The sequence below is a fragment of the Priapulus caudatus genome, unplaced genomic scaffold (assembly GCF_000485595.1).
Source record: "Priapulus caudatus unplaced genomic scaffold, Priapulus_caudatus-5.0.1 Scaffold626, whole genome shotgun sequence".
NCBI lineage: Eukaryota > Metazoa > Priapulida > Priapulimorpha > Priapulimorphida > Priapulidae > Priapulus > Priapulus caudatus.
The window spans coordinates 22,732-28,352 of record NW_014577687.1 but is presented as its reverse complement, the minus strand read 5'-3'; the positions used below and the strand labels follow the sequence as shown (position 1 = coordinate 28,352).

General features: G+C 55.6%; 1 protein-coding gene across 1 annotated transcript in view; it reads left to right on the top strand.

Annotated features, from left to right (window-relative positions):
* The first annotated feature begins 3,630 nt into the window (after positions 1-3,630).
* Positions 3,631-5,621, top strand: part of LOC106812253 (vacuolar protein sorting-associated protein 18 homolog) — a 7,763-nt gene continuing 5,772 nt past the window's right edge. Inside the window, exon 1 of the mRNA XM_014816083.1 lies at positions 3,631-3,654. The gene's annotated coding sequence lies outside the window, so the exon portion shown is untranslated. The remainder of the gene's footprint in view (positions 3,655-5,621) is intronic.

Genomic DNA, 5,621 nt, shown 5'->3' with positions numbered 1-5,621 from the left:
GGAGGAGTACACAGTGGCGATGACAAAGAAAAGGAAGGATGACGTGAAGCAGGCATTGACAGAGTTGGGCGACGAGTGCCTGTACTGCGGCAACAGGATGATACGCTCGATTAGAAAGCCTTCTACGAGCCGAGGGTAACGAGAGTGAGATGCAGAGCTGGGTGTAGGAGTGCGGGGGAGTCCGCACGTCGAGGCTGAGGGTAGAAAGCGAAGCTAAAAGGAGAGAGAGAGAGAGAGAAGAGAGAGAAAGAGAGAAAGAGAGAGAGAGAAAGAGAGTGAGAGAGGAGAGAGAGGAGAGAGGAGAGAGAGCTCGGCTTGGCGAGTTAGGGTGGGGTTGAGGGGAAGATGGTCAGAGCGTGGCTGGTGGTGTGCGAGTAAATGTTGATAGGATGGTAATAAGGCTACTCTCATGATCTATCATGAGTAGAGTGCTGTCTGGTAGTGTAAAGGCCTCAAGGACTGTCCGCATGAAGGAAATAGCTTTATGGCATGGGTACAGTGGTAGTTAATAATGCTGTGTATATAATGGTCATCATTTTCGCAAGAGAGAGAAGGCTGTAATTAAGTCGTGTAGGTTGTTGCTATCAACCCAGTGAGATGGTGTGTTATTGTGCCATACGGCTGTAAATCATTTCACGTACGAACGTGTTTCGTTTGAATGTATATAGACGTTAAATTAACGAAGATACAAACTGTTTGGCAACAATTATTCAATATTACAAATATATTGTAAAAGGTGTACGTATCTATGAAGTGGCCTATAGGGTTCGTAAGTAGGAACTGGGTGATTCGTGATTCGTCTATCATACAGTGATCCTATACAGTGCTTTATCGGGACAGGCCAGGAACTATGAAAATGTCCTCGTTCAGCAGTGGCCGCGATTAAGCGGTGAACACAATAAGTTAACGTGTGTGAAGATTGTTTTTCACGGGCATATGTTGTTTAACCAAAGCGCCTGTTTATCCGTGGCCCAATAAGGGGACCTCTGTGCTTTGTGTTGAAACTGCTGGTTTGTTTCTTTATGGAAGAATGTGAAGTACGTAATAATAAACCTTGGAGCAAAATGTGGAAATAATTGGGATAGAAGTTTATCTTGTTTACCTTCGCTTACAAAACAAAGTAAAGTTCTCTGTGTAGGAGAAAAGCTTCATTACCATATGCAGTTGTTTTACAAATAGTAATTTTGTAAAAAGAAAAAATAGAAATGTAATACACTATGAATTGAATCTATATTTGACTCTTCCAACCCGTATTTTAAATTTCGCGGCTTATTGGATGCATTTTTCACTCAGAAAATATCCCCCAGAACAAGCTTGCCTCCTAAAAGCTGAAGGTAGGTGTAGCGGACGTTATTATAGCAAAGATTTTTCACTACTGCAATGTTTTTTTGTCGACATCGTCAGTATAGCTGATAGTGAACCGTGCGACTGTCCGCTGGTAAATCGACTGGTTCTAGAACACTCCGTATGTTGTTTTAGTTTCTCGTCGGAATATCAAGGACTAGAAAATAACAGTCGTTTCGATTCTGCTGTGTTGTGACCCTACGACACTCACCTAGACACTCATAGAATGTAAGTTAAGATAATATAGTATAATATAACGAAACCAGACACTGAGACGACACACCCACACCCCCACCGACCGATACATTCTATTTCAATCAAGCGAAGACGGTGGATTCTGCCCTGACTACGCAGCACACCACGGAGCCATTCGACAATGCAGATAATATTTCAGCCAGCATTTGGGCCGAAGTAATTATTGACGCGTTGACTTCGCAGTAAACAATGCTGATGAAAATGATGAGAGTAGCTTGGTGGAGTGAAGACAACCAAGGACAGTGGGAAGGTGTTATTATCTACACAAAGCAGTGGATGCGGTGAAACTGTCTAGGACAAAACGCTACTCAGTCCGAAGGTAATGATCGTGATACGTACAATAATCAACGCGTTTATTATGGGCATGTCAAATTCAATTTGAAGAATAGAAGAATACTGCAAGTTTTGTTTGAATGTGCGCTTGGTAATAGCTCAGAACGGCATAAATCTTGCGCAATTTCATTGCAAAAGGTAAGCACATAGATTTACACGAGTTATTGTTGGAGCTATATTTGAGCATAATTACTTTAGTGAGTGCCTTTTAACGTGTTATTGATTGTGTAGCTTCTAGGATGCTTATTAATTAATGTATACGGAATAATTAAGTAAATCATAATACCACTAATAAAATGAGGATAATTAGTCAGCAACAACAACAACAATCACAACAACAATAATAAAATAAAAGCAAGTCGATCTGCAAGTGTAATTATCGTTTCTAACGGCAATGGCCTATAGCTCCTCTTATGGATTAGTTATCGATAATACACCCATTTGCATTCCCCCTCTAGTAATTTTGGCCACAGCCAAGTCTGATTCTATGCGCGCGAAGAAGACGCGCGCAACAGACCCCCGGTCACCGAAAAACCTCCTGGATGACTCCGCGTCTACTATGGCCAGGTGGATACAGCGTCTACTCGGGCGGATTCGGTGACCGTCCGGCGGCGAAGGCTGCTGGCCGAGTATCCCGGCCGAGCGTCGGGGTCACGTCCGCTCAGCCGATCGCCGTTCACGGAGTTCCACGCCGTGCTGTAGGTATGCCGACGCGCTGCGGGCGATCAGTCGCTGCTCAGCGAGTCAGCTCGTCTCCTCGGACGTACGTCTTCGGCGACAAGTATGGACCGGCTGTCGCATCCGCGTCAGGGACCCGCTTGCTGGCGCGCCTATCTGGGCGGTGACCACGGAGCGCCGTCTTCAAGTACCTGCGTCGGTTGCGCCGAGCCGCCGACGCTTGCGCGTCTACCCGCGCATGGGGCGCCTATGAGGCGGCGCGCGCTAGCGGCAGCCGCGGTGACCTCGGCGCACTACGACGCCGTGCTGCACTGCGAAGGTGGAGAGCCTGTTCCAGCGCGGCTCGCGTACGCGGAGAGCGGCCGGCGCTGGTAATCGCGGCGATGCGCGGGCCTTCGAAGAGGTCGCTGCTCAGTTCGCTTCGCGTGAGCGGCGGGCGAGGAGACCGGGGAGGAGTCGCGGCGGGGGCAGGCGGCGTCTGCGGGCGTTCCTCGTGCGCCGCCTCCGCGCGCGCTCGACGCCGCCAGACAAAGAACGGCCGGACCAAGCTAGCTCGTCACGTGCTCGCCGATATCGTACCCGACGAGTCGGCCCGGCGGCCGCGAACTGGCCGGCGGACGACGACTTGCCGGCGACGCGGGCGCTTGCGCGCCTCGGAATCCGCGCGTTGTCTCGGCGAGGCGAGCGAGCGCGCCGGCTGCTGCGCGCTGCCGCGAGACGCTGTATCTCGCCGTCGCCGAGCACACGGAGACGCGGCGGAGTCTCGAGCTGCTGCGACGCTCCGTCGGCTGACGACGAGCGTTGTGGTGCGCCACCCGCGTGCAGCGCGAGGACATGCCGTGCGCCGTCGGACGCTTTCGCCGCGCGCCCGCGACGTCGAGCTCCGTCTTAACCAGCTCTTCGCGCGCTCTCGTCGAGGTGTCGCGCCGCTAGTTGGACGTGTGATCGGCGCCATGGCCGCCGCTCGACCCATCGCCCACCCTCCCGCGTCGTATTCACAGCGAGCAGCAGCGAACCGACCTGCGGCAGGGCACGAAGCGATACCGGTGCGCGGGGGTCGGCGTCGTGCGGGGCTTGTGGGTGCGAGGAGGTGGGGGTGGGGTGTGTTGTGTGCAGGGGGGTGAGGGGGTGCGGAGTGCGAGGTGGCTGGGCACGGAGTGCGAGGCGGGGGGGACGCACAGCTGCGGGGTGGGGGCACGAGTGGGGTGGGGCGGCGGAGTGCACGGCGGGTGGGAGCGCGAGGCGGAGGATGGGTGGGGGCGCAAAGTGGAGTGGGGGGAGTGGCCAATGTGCGGGTGGGGTGGGGGGCAGCTGTGCAACAGATGGGGTGGGGCGCGGGTCGAGGTGCGGGGCTGCAGAGCCTGCTTGCTGTTTGGCCTGCTGTCTTCGCCTCAGTCCTGCCCGTATCTTGCCTTCTGCCTGTCTGCCTGCCTGCTGCCTGCCGGCGCTGCCTTCCGCCTGCCTGTTTGCCTGCCTGCCTGTCTACCTGCCGCCGCGCCTGCCTGTCGCGGCCTGCGCCTGCCTTGCGGCCTGCCGGCCTGCCTGCCGCCTGCCCATGCCTGCCTGCCTGCCTGCTGCCTGTTGCTCCACCAGTGTGTCTATGCTTGGTGCCGTGCTTACTAACTGGGAACACCGCACCACCCAACACTGCTACCCACCTACCCACCTACCACCTACCCACCGTACCCACCTACCACCTACCCACTCTACCAGCCTACCAGCTACACAACTACCTCACCTACCCACCTACCACTACGCCAACCACCCCGCTACCCACCTAACTCACCTACCCCACCTAGCCCACCTACCTACCTACCTCACCTACCTCACCTACCTACCTACCCATCTAGCCCACCTACCCAGCTACCCACCTACCCACCTAACCACGCTACCCACCTACCTACCTACCCACCTACCCCACCCACTCTCCGCCACCTACCCCCGCTATCGCTAACCTACTCCACCTACCCACCTACCCACTCTACCGTTACCACTACCGTCCCACGCTACCACCACTCCACCTACCCACGCACCCACCTACTACCTACCCACTACCCACTAGCGTCACCACGGCCTACCCACCTACCCACTCATACCAACCTACCCACTCCCACCACCACCTACCTCCTACCTACCTACCCACGTGCTAACCCAACTCTACCCACCTACCCACCCCCCACCTAGCCGTACCTGTTACCTCTGGGGTACCCTCACTGCACCTCACTTCTACCTACCTACCCACCTACCCACCTACCCACCTACCCACTACCCACTCTACCCCTTACCCAACCACCCACCTACCCCCGCTCCTCACCTACCCACTGCTACCCACCTACCCCCCCTACCCACCTACACCACCTACCTACCACCACCGTACGCCACCTACCCACGACCCCTACCACCTACCCGACCTACCACCGACCCCCAGGCTACCACCTACCCACGCCACCACCTACCACCTACCCACCTACCTACTACCCACCACCCACCTTACAACACTACCCCCTACCCACGCTAACCCACCTACCCACTACCCACCTACCTACCTACCCACCTCCCACCTACCACTCTACCAGCCGACCCACCGGTACCCACCTCCCACCTACCACCACCCACCCTACCCCACCTACGCACCTACCCCCCTACCTACCTACCCACCTACCCACTACCTACCGACACCAGACCTACCACCTACCCACCGCTACCTACCTACTCCCCACCCACCACCCCCTACCGCCACCTACCGCACCACTCACTCCTACCCACTACCCACACCCACCTACCTACTACCCCCTACCTCCTCCCACTCCCCACTACCCACTACCCACCTACCCCCTACCTACCTACCTACCTACCTACCTACCCGACCTACCCACCTACCACCCCCACCACCCCCTACCCACCTACCCACCTACCACCTACCTAGCCACCTACCTACCGTACCTACCAACCTACCTACTACCCACTACCCCACTACCTACGCTGACCACCGTACCTTACCCTACCACCTA